This window comes from Penaeus monodon, unplaced genomic scaffold (genome assembly GCF_015228065.2).
Source record: "Penaeus monodon isolate SGIC_2016 unplaced genomic scaffold, NSTDA_Pmon_1 PmonScaffold_3993, whole genome shotgun sequence".
In the NCBI taxonomy this organism is placed as follows: domain Eukaryota; kingdom Metazoa; phylum Arthropoda; class Malacostraca; order Decapoda; family Penaeidae; genus Penaeus; species Penaeus monodon.
The window spans coordinates 6,855-23,008 of record NW_023658773.1 but is presented as its reverse complement, the minus strand read 5'-3'; the positions used below and the strand labels follow the sequence as shown (position 1 = coordinate 23,008).

General features: G+C 36.7%; 1 pseudogene; it reads right to left on the bottom strand.

Annotated features, from left to right (window-relative positions):
• Window positions 1–6,260: 6,260 nt before the first annotated feature.
• Window positions 6,261–7,127, bottom strand: LOC119570806 (annotated as a pseudogene).
• Between the last annotated feature and the right edge of the window lie 9,027 nt (window positions 7,128–16,154).

The window sequence follows — 16,154 nt, the reverse complement described above, 5'->3', positions numbered from 1 at the left end:
AAACGGGAAAGGTTCAAATGCGTGTGATTTTCCAGGGGAAAATTGTCGGGGGATTGTGCGGGTCGTCAGGAGAGAGCTAGATTTTTGTAAATTTTGTAGTACTATAAAAATTTTGAATTTTTTCTTACCCATCCCCCCCCCCACCATGGGTCCAACGAGGGAAGCTATTTTGGGGGTTAAAAATCCCCCAACAGCCACAGGGGTAATGAGGAATATACGCGCCACTATTCAGTATGATGGCAGCGCGGGACCTATGGCACCGACTGATACCCGCTGACCCTAGCCATATTTGACCACCCAATTGCTTGACCGGGCCTTGATCAACCCCCCTTAACCAGAAAAAAGGGACCAAAGAGGTGTGTGCTGCTGCAGGGCCAGCGTGCAGCATCGTAAAACCCCGGACCCGTCTCCGGGGGAATAGGGGAACCACGCACGGCAAAACAGGGGGGGAAGTTTCCCGGGCCAAGATGGATGAACCGGGGGGGACCCACCCCCTTTCCATGGGCCCTTGGGTGCCCGGGAAACCATTTTGTCTCATCCCCATGTGCCCTCCATATGGTAGCCCTCTTTCCGGCCACCAATCATTGGGCCCCTAGCCCCCCCCGCGGCAAGGCCACGGGAGGCATGCAAAGCTAAATACAGGAGGCTGTGAATAGAAAGGAAACCTTGCGAACTGCTCCTTTTTTCCCCACTAACTACAAGGGGGTGGAAACTGCAGCGGAAGGCATGAAAAGCATTTAAACACAAAGGGGGCTATCTATAAATTTTAGTGCATCTTTTAGTTACCCAATTTTTCGTTCTTGGAGAGAAACTATCAAAATTCCTTTTTTTTTCCTTTTATGAAAATTTTTCAAAAGTAATATTATATTATTCTTCAACGGGTTTTTTCCATGTTCACAGGGGTCGCCGGTGGGGATCTTGCGTTTTTATCTCATCAATTTTAGATTGGCAGCTTGTAAAAAGGCCGGATGCCTTCTGCGCCCCAAAGATTCGGCGGGGACCTAGCCCTTTCCCGAAAAGGAAACCCTACAAAGGGGCCCGGGGGGTTTGGATAGAGTTTCCTCTCTTAGCCTTTGCCCGAAAAGGCAAAACCCCACAAGGCAGGGGATATCAATTTAAGTCATACCCGGACATCTTTTTACCATACATCGCCCTTTTATTATTTTAGGAGCCATTTACGCATAAAAGAATCATTTAAAAACCTTTAAAAAAAGCAGATAACTTAAACTGATACAAGCATTTTCCTAATACCCAGTCTCATGTAAATGTATGAATCAAAAATCTTGGGGTTTTTTTTATTATTTATATATATGATTATTTATATAATATAATATAATTTTAATATATTATAATATATATATAAAAATAATTTATATATATATATATATTTTGTGTGTGTTTTGTGGTGAGAGAGAGAGAGAGGAGAGCATCTCGTGTGTTTTTAAACAATATATACGTTTGTGTATATCCTGTATATGATTATTTACATAACATAGACAATGTGGGTATGTGTGCATACAGAGAAGAGGGGGAGAGAGGGTTTTCAGAGTTTTGGAGTAGATTAAGTATACGAGGTTGCGGCCATACTGCAAAGTTTCTGTGGACACAAGTATAGATTTATTACTGAATTTCCAATAGGATTTTAAATAAGTAAAATTCTTTTAAAACATCCAAATTTTTAATTATTTACGTCACCACAAACTGGCCATTTTTCCCAAACCCTAACCTGAGTCACCCAAGAACGCACAAAACGTCCTGCTTTTTATATAAAAGCCGACTCCCCTCCAGTCACCACACGATTCATACTCTTAGAAATTTTAAATGTCACTATTGCATTGAGTATTACTGTTGTATATATATATATTGTGTGGTTGTGTGTGTGTGCATGCAAATATGTATGTATTGTATATGTATTATACAGGTGTTGTGTATATATACCCGTGTAATTTTATTTACTATGTAGTATACCTGTTTTATGTATTGTATACAGTCTTATATGTATATATATGCGTGGTATGTATAAAATTTTGCGTGTGTTGTTTAAAATGTATATATAATATCGACATGTAAATATCTCTTTGTGCGTATATATATACATCCTCAAGTATGAGTAGTAGTGATTTTATAATATACATTATATGTCAGTATATACATATATATGTTTATATGCTGTGTCTTTATGCATATATTTGTATATTTATATGCATATATGTGTATGCATATATATCTATACTGTGTATTACATATATATAAATATAAAACATAATATATGTATATATATTATATATATATATATTATATATATATATATATATTATAAATATATATAAATATATTTATGATTTATATTTTACTTTATATTACATTATGGTAAATAGTAACTATATACACATGCATAACAGACAACACACCATATATATAAATATATATGTGTGCACATATATATATTATATAATATATATGTTGCACATATATAATATATTAAATATTATATATATAATAAAATTTTATATATAATATATATAATATCTGTGTGTGTGTGTGGTGGTGTGGTCATAATATATAAATATTATAGTGGTGTGTATATAATATGTTGTGTGAGTGTGGCATGTTTATCTTTTTACAGGCATTAGATATGTACTAGATTATAGAAGATGGATTATACATATTATATAGATATACTAGAGTATGGAAGAGAAACACAAGGGTTTACAGCAATAACCACTGTTCCAAGGAGTCGCCTCGCATCATAAAGGAAATGTTTGATGTAATCGTGTTTGCGGCCGCCATGGTGCGGTTCAGTTTCCGGGAGAAGAGGTGGTTCCGAGAGACACTGGTTTTCAAATCCCTAGTATATCAGAAGTTTAATTTAATCACGGGAAAGGCAATTGCTTCATGTCGTTTCCTGTGCCAATTAGGTTTTTTTTCCATTAACTGACTCATAATGAATTATCATTCAAGCATTCTTTGCTAATAAAGTTAACAGTTAGACCGTAAGTAAGGTTATGATTATCATACTAATTGCTTCACGTGAAGATTACATCGTTAGTAAGCAAAAAACAGGCTATAATTACTAAGATGTGAACTAATAATACATAATTATAACTGTAAAACTTTTAAAAACTAAAATAAATTCATTTGCCATGAAAGTAAACTTGGATCTCCTCTTGAACGGTAAAGCCACGAGCTGATACACATGTCATGCATAAAGAAAACTGACGGAAATCATGGAAAGTTGTATGGAAAAAAGGAATCGCTTAATCTGGGAAGGGAAATTACCATGACATTTTGACATTTAAACTTGCCCCGGGAAACATGAAATGTCCATTGTTTTGGTGACTAGACCGGGGGAGTATCTAGTGAAAACCAATTAAAAAACTGGGGGATAAGGTTAAGTGATGTGCATGTAAGCAAAACATGGATTAAAAAAGGAAGAAAAAATAAAAATAAAAAAGGGGCCTGGAGCGTCGACGCCCCGGGGCCCAGAGGGAAAAAGGGGAAAAAAAAAGAAGCCCTCATATATCGGTTCATTAAATCTTTCGGGAAGCAAAAAAAACAGCCCTAGCCGGGTATTTTCGAAAGGGAAAACCTTTCCACGGGATTTTGCTCGCTCTTTCTTACAAAACTCCCCAAATGTAAAGTTTTGTTAGCAGCTCCTGTAACTAATGTCTTTTTTATTTTACCACTGCATAGACATAAAAAACTGATATATTCATTTTACGTCACCAAAGGGTGAAAACCCTTTCTAGTACTTCAACATATTTCTTCTATAATAAAAAAAATATGGTTGTTCGAGCGACGACTTCACAGAAGACTTGATCGCCAAATTAGAAAAGGGCAAACTACCCAAACGAGGGTATGTTACTCCTTTGAGGACGGGGTTTGTTAGTCGGGAGGCGAACTACGTAGGTTTCATACTCACTAAACATATATCAACTGCACAGATCTGAACTTTTTCTTTAAATGTTCTTCTAACGAATAAAAATAGCTCAGTGTAGAAAATTTTATCACAAGCATTTTATTTACAACGAAATTGTTTATACTAATCGTTCTCTTTATCCGTAGTTGATGCTGGTCTTCGTTTTCATAAAGTGCCTCAAAGAGGTGTGTAAAGACGGAACTGGCTCATCATCTGAAGAAGCATAACAATAAACACGGAAAGAGCAAAGCAACGGTTACCGGAAATCCTATCGACGATCCTTTCAAATTGATAATTGAGCCTGTAAATGCTGATTCCATTCAGAATCTTTTGAATCCAAAATCTAATCTATTTTCTACATCTCTTCAAATAAATCCTTAGATTCAGAAATTTATTTCTAACCTGATGTTTATGACAGAAATCCTTCTGAATGTAAGGGTGGATGCAGCCATGCGCCCCCGTCGGCGTTTGCCCCTTGGTCGTGATGATGACGATGACATTTTATATATATACATATATTATATTTCGAAAAGCCATTTTTAAAGCCACAAATTCGCATGTTTATATATAAACATACCTACCGTCATACATTCATACAAAAAGAAAGTAGAGAGCTAGAGATCATTTCGAGATGCATGGAAAAATAACATTTTTTTGTTGATTCGCATAATCTTTTCATAATTAATATTTTTTGAAAGGATTCGAAAAACCCATTAAAGCCAGGAATTCGCATATATATATATATATATATATAATATATTATATATATATATATATATATATAAAATATATATATATGCGAATTCGTGGCTTTAGTGGCTTCCCGAATCCTTTCAAAAGATTTTAATAATTATAAAAAAAGATTATGCGAATCAGACAAAAAATGTTAATTCTCCATGCATCTCAAAATGATCTCTAGCTCTCTATTTCTTTTTGTATAAATGTAGGGACGGTAGGTATGTTAAATATCCCAAAATACTAGACACATACCGCCTCACTATTAAAAGCTGAAAAATTTTTCCGTATTCATTCCTGTGAAAATAAGAAAGAAGGAAAAAAAACATGTATATGAAGGAAGACCTGACAGGAGACAGTCTTTTACTGAGCATTTATATGCGATTCGAATACTGTTTTGCTGCTAAAATTTTACTAGCAACATTTATTCGTTAAAAGCTTTGACCCTCCATCAAAACTGTTAACTATTTCATTCACTTAGTATACAGAAAATGCATATACATGGATATTAACATCTGATTTTTCCCTTTGGGGAACTAAAAGGAACTTGTACCACAATGAAATCACGGAAACTTTATGCTGAATTAAAAAGCAGAGACAGCAGAATTGCAGCCAAGGTCAACACAGGGGTCTATCATATACCCTTTGGTGTTAATAGTAATTTCAAATCTGTACGTGGATCTGGTTGCCAACCCAAATCTATATGACAGGTCCTGGACCGTGGTAAATTATTTTGAGAAACAAACAAAGAAAGCAATAAACTTTTGCCTGAAACATATATTCCCCCACGGGTGCATATAGAAAAAACAGTTTGTGAAAACCTGAGAATTTTTTTAAAAAGGCCATTCAGTTTATTTTTAGACACATAAATGTATAACACATTCATATTTTCACACATGCGAAGCATCATTTTTAAATACTAAATGAATTCATGATAGTTAGAGCAGAGATTTTCATTACACTTAGAGAATGTTTTACTAGTGTAAAAAAAAGGAAATTTCCACATATTGTGTTGATACTTACTCATCCTGATAGATACTATAAAATGTCTCGTATTTGCTACCTCCTCAAAACCCCTTTACTATTCAGTCTTTCCAACTTCTCATTTTTTGGTTTTAAAGAAATCTCTTGGAGCAGGACAAAATGTTATTATGGTTGAAGTGGAATGAAAACAAAAGACCTAGTTCAGCTCAGTCTTGAGTTTATTGAAAAGGAAAAAAATGGATATAGCGATTGAAAAAATAATATACATGTCCCCCAGGAGAGAAATTTTTGATTTGAATAACATTTATTTTTACCATAAATGTCAAATTATCTATGAAATCTGGCAGCAACAGTTGCTTTCCTGAATATACTTCCCCGTCGTAGTATACTGTTGACATATGCACAATGAAATTACATTCAAGGATTTCTTTATAAAAATAAGGTTAGAAATAATCTACTGAATGCTAAGGATTTATTAGGAAGAGATATAGAAAAAAAGATTAGATTTTTGGATTCAAAATATTCGAATCGAATCAGCATTTACAGTAATCAATTTGAAAAGGGTCATCGATAGGATTTCCGGTAACGTTGCTTTGCTGTTTCGTGTTTATTTTATGCTTCTTCAGATGATGGGGCCCGTTCCGTCTTTACACACCTCTTTGAGGCACTTTATGAAATCGAAGACCAGCATCAACTACGGATAAAGAGAACGTAACCATTAGTGTAAACAATTTCGTGGTACTAAAATGCTTGTGAATAAAATTTTCGACATGAATATTCTCATTTAGTTAGAAGAACTTTTTAAAAAAAAAGTTTGAGATCATAGTTGGCATTTTATTATATGTTTCAGCTGGTATGGACGCCTTACGCTAGGTTCGCTCTCCTCCCACTACACAAACGCCGTCCTCAAAGGCAGTCAACATAGCCTCTGCTTGCGTTTTTTGCTCTGCTTCTTCTAATTTGGCGATCAAGTCTTCTGTGAACGTCGTCGCATCAAAAAAACCCTCATCCTTTTATATATAAGAGAGAAATATTTTGAAGTACTAGTAAGGTTTCACCTTTGGTGACGTAAATGAATATATCAAATTCTTATTCTATGCAGATGGTAAAAAAAAAAAGTACATTATTACAGTGACCTGCTAACAAACTTTACATTGGTGTAAGTTTTGATACAGAAAGAGCGACGCAAACTCACTGTGAGAAGGTCTTCCTTCTCGAAGTACACTCGGCTAGGGCTGTTTGATTGCTGTCAGAAAAACTTGAAATGAACCGCAAACATATGAGGACTTCTCTTTTTCCCCTGTTACCCTCTGCGGCCACCGGTCGTCGACCGCGTCCAGGCCCCTTTTGGGTATTTCATTTTTACTTCCTTTATTTAAATCCAGTGTTTAGCTTACATGCAGCATCACTTAACCCTTATCCCACAGTTTATTAATTGTGTTTACACACAGATGACTCCCAGGTGCTTAGTCACCAAAACAATGGACATTGCATGTTTCCGGTGACAGATTTTAATATTATCCCTGATTTGTCAAATGTCATTGGCTAATTACTCCCCTTTCTAGATTAAAGACGATTCCTTTTTCCCTCCATAAAACTTCCTATGATTTCCGTCATTTTTTTCTTTATGCATCACATCGTGTATCAGCTCTGGCATTCACCTGTTCAAGAGGATGACCCAAAGTTTACTTTTCATGGCAAATGGAATTGATTTCAGTTTTATTTTTACAGTTTAATTATGTAATATCAAGTTCACATTTTAGTATATTATAGCCTGTTTTTTGTTTACTAACTGATGTAATCTTCACGTGAAGCAATTAGTATGAAATCATAACCTTACTAAGGGTCTAACGTTAACGTGTATTTAACAAAGTAAATGCTTGAATGATATATTTTTTTATTGAGTCAGTTAATGGAGAAAAATCCAAATTTCCCTGCACAGGAAACTACATGAAGCAATTTGCCTTCCAGTGATAATTAACTTCCTGAGATACTATGGGATTGAAAAATCAGTGTCTCTGGGGAACTTCCCTCTTCTTCTGGAAGACTGAACCGCCACCATGGCGGCCGCAAGCACGAGCAGCATCAACAGTTTCCTTCATGATGACGTGGCGACTCACTCTGGAACAGTTGTTAGTTACTGTTAAACACTCTGTGTTTCTTTTCCCAATACATCTACGTATCTCTATATATACTATATATATCCATCTATCTATAATCTAGTAAAATATCTACCTGCCTGTAAAATAGTATAAACATGCAAAACACTCATACATACATATATATACACATATGTATTTATATATATATATGCACACTTATATATATTCATATATATGTGCACACATATATATTTATATATCATGTGTGTGTGTGTGCATGTGTATATATTTACCATTATCCATAATGTAGATATATAAGTACATATATATTCATAAGTATATTATATATATATATATATATATCTATGTATAGATATATATGCATACACATATATGCATATAAATATACAAATATATGCATAAAAGACACGCATATAAACATATATATTGTATATACTGACATATAATGTATATATATAAAATCAACTATCTACTCATACTTGAGGGATGTATATATACACACACAAAGAGATATTTACATGTCGATATTATATATACATTATACACACACACACACACGCATATATGTATACATACGCACGCATATATATACATATATAGACTGTATACACATACATAAAACAGGTATATACATACATATGTAAATATATATACACAGGTATATATACACACACACACCTGTATATATACATATACACATACATACATACTTGCATGCCCCACACACACAACACACATATATATATATACACACAGTAGATACTCACATGCAATAATGACACTTATGTATGAAGTCGTGTGGTGACTGGATGTGGAGTCGGCTTTTATATACGAAGCAGTGACGTCTTTGCTGCTGTATCTTGGTGACTCAGCTGTTACGGATGGGCAACATAGGCCAGTTTGTGGTGACGTCAATAAAATTGAAATATTTGGATGTATTAAAAACTCACTTATTTACGAATCCTAATTGAGAAGTATTCAGCTAATCACGTCTATACTTGTGTCCACAGCAACATTTGCAGTATGGCCGCAACACTCGTATACTTAATCTACTACCAACTCTCGCCCCTCTCTCTCCCCCTTCTCTGTATGCACACATACACACATATGTCTAGTTTATGAAAATATACATATACAGGGATATACCAAACGTATATTATGCTTGAAACACCGTAGATGCCTCCTGACTCCCCCACACACACACACACACACACACCCCAACCCACCCACACACACACACACAACACACACACTAATATATATTATATATATTTTAATATATAAAATATATATTTTATATAACATATATTAAAAAATAAAAAACACACAATTTTAAATTCATCACATATTACATGAGCCTGGGTTTGGGATAATGCATGTATCATTTAAGTTATCTGCTTTTTTTAAAAGGGTATTAAAAATTTTTTTTTTTTTTTTAATGCAGTAAATGGCCCCTAAAAAATGAAAAGTCGCAGTATGATAGAAAGTGCCTGGGTATGACTTTAAAACGCATCCCCCCTGCTGCCTTGTGGGGGATGCCTCTTAGGCAAAGGCAAAGGAAAAGGGAATCTCCCAAACCCCCCTGCTCCCTTTGTGGGTACCCTTTTTTCAGGAAGGGGCTAGGTCCCCCGCCGCTCTTGGTGGCGTCAGAAGGGCACCAGCTTAAATACAAAGCTCCCCATCTAAAATATGAGTGGATAAAAACGCAAGCCGCCCCGGGACCCATGATGAACATGGAAACCATTTTGAAAAATTTTATTATTACGGGGAAAAATTTTTCAAAAAGGAATAAAAAAAGGAAATTTTTGTATTTTTCTCTCAAGAAAAAAAAATCTGGAAACAATGCACATCAAATTATAGATAGCCTAGATGTGTTAAGGCTTGCATGCCTTTCGCTGATTTTTCCACCGTTGCTAGCTTAGGCGAAAAATGGAGCAGTTCTCATAGGCTTTCCTTGCTAGTTCCAGCCTCTCTGTCATTTAGATTTCTGCGTGCCTCCTCGTGGTCCCCCCCCCCCTAAGGAACCGCCTTCCCGCGGGGGGGGGTTGGGGTCCCAATGATCGGGGTGAGCCGGGCCAGAGGGATACCCTATGGAGGGGCCCAGGGGGGGATGAGACAAATGGTTCCTGGGCCCCAAGGCCTATGAGGGGGAGGGTGTACCCACCCCTGGTTCATTCCATTTTGGGCCCGGGGAGGGCTCCCCCGTTTTGGGGGCGTCACCCCTATTACCGGGAACAGGAGTCCCGGGGGTTAGCGTGCGAAACCCCCGGCGCCCTGCAGCGAAACACACCTTTTTGGTCCTTTATTCTGTTAGAGGGGGGGCTTATAAAGGGCCGGTCAAGTAAATCGGTTAAAATAGGCAGGTAAAGCAGCCATTCAGTGGGTACGCAGGGGTCCCGCGACTGCCACATACTGTAATAGTGGCTGCGTATATTTTCCTCTTTACCCTGTGGCGTTGGAGTTTTGAACCCCAACTAACTTCCCCCTTGGACCCCATGGTGGGGGGGGGAGGTAAAAAAGAATTAAAATTTTTTGAGTACAAAAATTTCAAAGACCTCCTTCCCCGACGACCTGCGAAATCCCTCGACCATTTCTCTGGAAATCAACGTTGTCATTTGGAACTTTCAGTTTCCAAAGGGGGCAAAATGGAACCCTAAGGGTTCCCGGGCCCCAAACCAGTAAGAAGGGAAAAGCCCCTCATCCAAAAGGAGATCTTACCTGGTAATACAAAGCTTTTATAAGAAAAGACCGGGTAGGAAGCCCTTGATGGGTATCCATGGATCAACTTTTTTGGGGTTTCTCGAAAATAGTTGAAGTATGTCAAGTGATCCTGATCACCCCCAGCGAGATGGTACCCGAATTTGGGGTTTCGTCACAACGAGAGTGACCGTCGCGTCGATATCACTTTCCTGGGGCTCAAGTTTCAGCTCTCCCAAAAAAACCCTAAATCAGTGTAAGGGAAATTGTCTTTTTCCCGAGACCTGATGAGGTATTCTGGGGAGAAACTTTTAAGAACTAGAATTTTAAGTAGGGGCGTAAAACTTTTTGGGAAGAAAGTTGATGGTTTTTTGGAACAGTCGACACCACTCTTCTAACTTTTAACACATTAGCCCCCTTCCCAGAACGGTTTAAAGTTAGCTGGTACCACCTAATGTAAAGCCATATGTGCCCAACCCTACTTGCTTCCACTCCAAAGGTTATGGCAGGGAGCCAACTCTTGTCTTTTTAAAGAAAATGGAAACCAAAGATGGTAAAGTGGGTCAAAGGTCAAAAGGAGAGACAACGCCCAGGTCATATGCTTTCCATGCAAAGAAGCTCATGAAGCTTCTTCAAAGCAATGTAAAAGTACAAATTTAAAAAGGAAAGTTTTGGAAAATAAAGAAAGAGAAATTTATTTTCCCCGAGGCAAAGCGACGTGCCCGGTGCGTTCACACCGGGTAGGCCTTTGCTTTGGTTCTACCCCATCCTCTTCCCAAAACCCCTTGCCCTCCAATGCTTCTTACGCACACCTCTCCCACTTCCTCAAACCTCTCCCAAATTGTGACACTGCCTCTGGGGGTTTGTTCCCCCAGAAACGGAGTGGGATGGGGGGGTCTATTAGGAGATCCCCTCCAAAAAAGGTTTTTTGAGCCACAGCAAGGCTCCAGGGCCTCAACGGTGCCTCCAGCTGCCCCCACATCCCGGGAACCTTGCTGCTAGCAGAATCTCCTAAGTAAAGGCTCACACCCCCCTTTCCCCAGGCAAAGGAACCCTAAACCTGTCCAAAAGACCCAGCTGCACAACATCCACGGGGGCCTCCGCTGCTAGACAGAATCCCCCCTGAGCAAAGGGCCCTCAGGCCCGCCCTTTTGGCCTAGGCAAAGAATCCGAACCTGTCCGGGAAAACCCTGTGAAACTATTTCCCACGGGTCAAAAAATTTTAAAAAGGTACTCCCAGGATCCTGGAAAGGGGACGCCCAAGGTGGAGGCAAACCTTGCCAAGGGTGCGCCAAAACCTTATGAAGAAAAAATCTAAAAAACTGGATACCCTATCCAATGGAACTGTCGGGAATTCAGAAAAATGGGAAGAACTGCAACATCTGTAGCTTCAGGGAACCCCATTTTGTGTACCCAAAAGAGATTATGACCAGGGAAAATCGCCCCTTTTCCCTGAGAGGATTCAAGTTCAAGCCCTTTATGGAACCTTGAAAAGGACCTCATGGGGGAGTAGCATAAGGGTACTAAGATTTCCCCTTCCACCCACCACCTGCAAAAAACATGCGGTAAAGGGCTGTGAAAAAGGTTTGACACGATTTTACACTAGATGACAAAAATATCTAACCATTGTATATTGTAATTGGTATGCATGAATACATATTAATTAAAACATATATAAAAATTTTATATTTGCGTTTTAAAATTAGTATATTCGTACAGAAAAAGGGGGAAAGGCAGGAAGGGCGTAGAATATTGAAGATTCAGTATACGGTGCTGCGGGCATCTACATAAATTACCAAGTATAATCTGTACATGTATAGAAATTTTTTTACGGGGTGCAAATAGAAAATGATTTATAATTTTCCCCTACTTCATTTCTTTTGAGTCCCCACAAAGGGCCTGTGTTGCCCATCCGTGACACCTGAGTCCCCAAAGACACAGCAAAAAACGCCACTGCTTTTTAATAAAAGCCGACTAAAAACCGTCCCCACACGACTTCACCCCCTGTAAAAAAAAAAAAAATTCCGTGTCACTTTTAGTTGTGAGTATCGTTTTTGTATATATTTTTTGTACGTATATTGTGATATAAATATATTTAATTTTTGTATTATATTTAATATGTATAATGTGTGATATGTGATTATGTGTGTGTATATATAATATATATATATATATATATAATATAATATATATATTAATATTATATATATATATATATTTTATATATAATCCATATGTTATATGTACATATTATATATATGTTAATTATATATTATATATATATAATAATATATTTAATATTTATTATATATAATATGTGTATAATTCTATATATTCTGTTACACATTAAATTAAATTTTAAATATTTACTTCTGTATATACATTTTTTATTACATGTTTATTATATAATGTATATTAAAATGTTATATATTAGTGTTTATGATACGTATATAATATATTTTATATATATATATATAATATTATATAATTATATATAAGTATATATATTTTATATATATATTTTTATAAATATTAATATTATATTAAAATTATATTATATATTATATATTATTATAAATATATATATATGGGGGCGCGGGGGGGCCGAATGGTTGGACGTCGGGCTCAGGACTGTCCGAGGAATCGAGTTCGATGGAAATTACCTCGATTGCCCGCCTAGCCACGGGTTCCAAGCCAGCCCAAACAGTGCCCGGGGAAAAGAGTGGTGACCCCCAAAAAAAAAAAAAAAAAAAACGGGCGGAAGGCAAAGGCAAACCACCCCCTCTAAAATTTCCAAAAAAAATCATGGAACCCCTGTTGCCAAGGCCCCCGGTGGCCCAAAAGGCTGGGGCATCGAGCTCAAGCTGCACGACGCAATCGAGTTCGAGGTTCGAGTCACCGGCCGCGCTTGTTCCCCTTTGGGGAAGGAACTTTTACCCCGATTTCCTCCTAGCCCCTGGGTGGGCCCAAAAGCCCCAAATCAAATGTGGGCCCAAACCCGGGTAAAAAGAGGAATGATTACCAAAAAGGTAACACCGGACTCTCCGTGGGAAAAGGAAAATGGGGGACCCTACCAGTAATCACTCCAAAAGCATTTTCAACATGAAAATACAAATTAAGTATCAGCTGTGACCCCGGCGGCTCAGACATGAACCCCCGTTAAAAAAAATATATATATTAATATAAATTAATAATATATATTAATTTTTAATATTATATATATACATATTATATTTTGTGTATTAAAAAGTATCTGTATAATTACATCATCAGATATGAAGATAGGTATTTTGTGTGTAATAATTTTATATTTAAAATAATTTTATATATATATATAATTAATAATATAATATATATATTACACATATTCTATGGATGTCTTCAATGTATATATATATATATATATATATATTATATTTAAAAAATAATATTTGTGTGGGGTGTGTTTTGTGTGTGTTGTTTGTGGGGTGTGTGTTGGGTTATAGTGGTACTTTCCCCATCTGTGTATACATTTTTTGTATAATATTCTTATATATATATATATATATTTATATATATATATATATATTTATATATTTATATATAAAGTGTTATATGTATTAAAATGTATAGCAATGCCCTTTTTTACTGTTTATTTTTTTTTAGAGAATAAAAATATCCTTGAGGGGCTGTAGGGTTTTAAAATGTCACATAGCTAGTGGGTAGCTATTATAAGATACACAGATATTGGGAAGAAACAGTTTTAACATAATAGCCAAACTAACACGTTCCAGAGTATCACCATCGCATCATGAAAGGGGCTGTTTTTGTGCTCGCGCTCGCGGCCCCATGGTGCGGTTCAGGGTTCCCCGGGGAAAGGTAAGTTCCCGAAGCTTTCCCGATTCCAAAACAAGCTAGTAATACGTTTAGACGAACAGGCGAAACCCTTTCAAAAAAAGTTTATGGGAAAATATCCAAATCCATGTTTTTTTTGCCTCTTCTTCGTTATCAGTGAAAAACCCCTGAACGCGCTCTGCATGACAATAAGAGCCACATCACACAATGTCGTTTCATCCCATGAAGTTTAATTTTCACGCTTTTTTATGGAAGCAAATTTTTTCATGTGTTTTCTGTTTTGAATTAAAATTTTCGCCATTAACTGAGCAATAATAAAGGGATCATTCGATTTACTTTATTAACTACACGTTAACAGACCCTAAGTAAAGTTATAATTCTATACTATTTTATTCACATGAAAAATTACATTAGTTATGAGAAATAAACAAACTAAATAAAAATAAGATGGAACTGTTTAATAACTTTTGAAACACTGTAAAAATAAAAACTGAAACCAGTTTCATTTGCTAAAGATATCATAAAAGTAAACTTTGGGTCTCCTCTTTTTAAAAGGTGAATGCCCCGAGCTGATACACGATTCAGCATAAAGAAAACAACGGAAATCAAGGAAGTTTTATGGAGGAAAAAAGGAAACGTCTTAATCTAGAAGGGGAGTAAATTAGCCAAAGACTTTTGACTATCGGATAACATTAAATTGTCACCGGGAAAATTGCAATGTCCAAGTTTTTTGGGGCTAGGGAGGGAGGCATCTATTTGGGGAAAAACAATTAAAAAACTGTGGGATAAAGTTAATGAAGCTGCATGTAAGCTAAAAACTGGGTTAAGTAAAAGGAAAATAAAAAGAATACCCCAAGGGCCTGGACGCGGTGACGACCCGGGGGCCGCAGAGGGCGTAACAGAGGGAAAAAGAAGTCCTGCTGAGCGGTTCATTTTACGTCTTTCGAAGCAAACAAACACCCTACCGAGGTATCTTTTGAAAGGGAAACCTTTTCACAGGAGTTGCGTCGCTCTTTTTGTATCTAAAATTACACCTGTAAAAGTTTTGTTTGCAGCTCATGGCTAATGTACTTTTTATTTTACCTCGCATAGCTATAGAACGTGTAATTCATTTACGCCCAAAGGTGAATCCCTTCTGTACTTCAACATATTTCTCTCTTTTATATAAAAAAGGGATGGTTTGTTCGATGCGACGAGTTCAAGAAGACTTGATCGCCCAGTTTGAAGAAACAAGCAAATACGCAAACAGAGGTATGTTGACTGCCTTTAGGACGGCGTTTTTTGTAGTCAGGAGAGCGAACCTAGGTAAAAATTCCATTCAGTGAAACATTAAAACACCTGCCAACTATGATCGAAACTTTTTTTTTAATGTTTTTTCTAACGAATAAAATAGCCAGTGTAAAAATTTTTCACAAGCATTTTTGACAAAAGAAATTGTTTACACTAAACGTTCTCCCTTTATCCGTAGTTGATGCGGTCTTCGATTTCATAAAGTGCCTCAAAGAGTGTGTAAAGAGGGAACGGCTCATCATTTTAAGAAGCATAACAATAAACACGGAAAGAGCAAAGCAACGGTTACCGGAAATCCTATCGACGATCCTTTCAAATTGATAATTGAGCCTGAAAATGCTGATTCGATTCAGAATCTTTTGAATCCAAAATCTAATCTATTTTCTACTCCTTCCTAATAAATCCTTAGCATTCAGTAGATTATTCTAACCTGATTTTATGACAGAAATCCTTCTTGAATGTAAGGGGGGATGCAGCCATGCGTCCCCGTCGGCGTTTGCCCCTTGGTCGTGATGATGACGATGACCATATATATATATACATATATATATATTTCGAAAAGCCATTTTTAA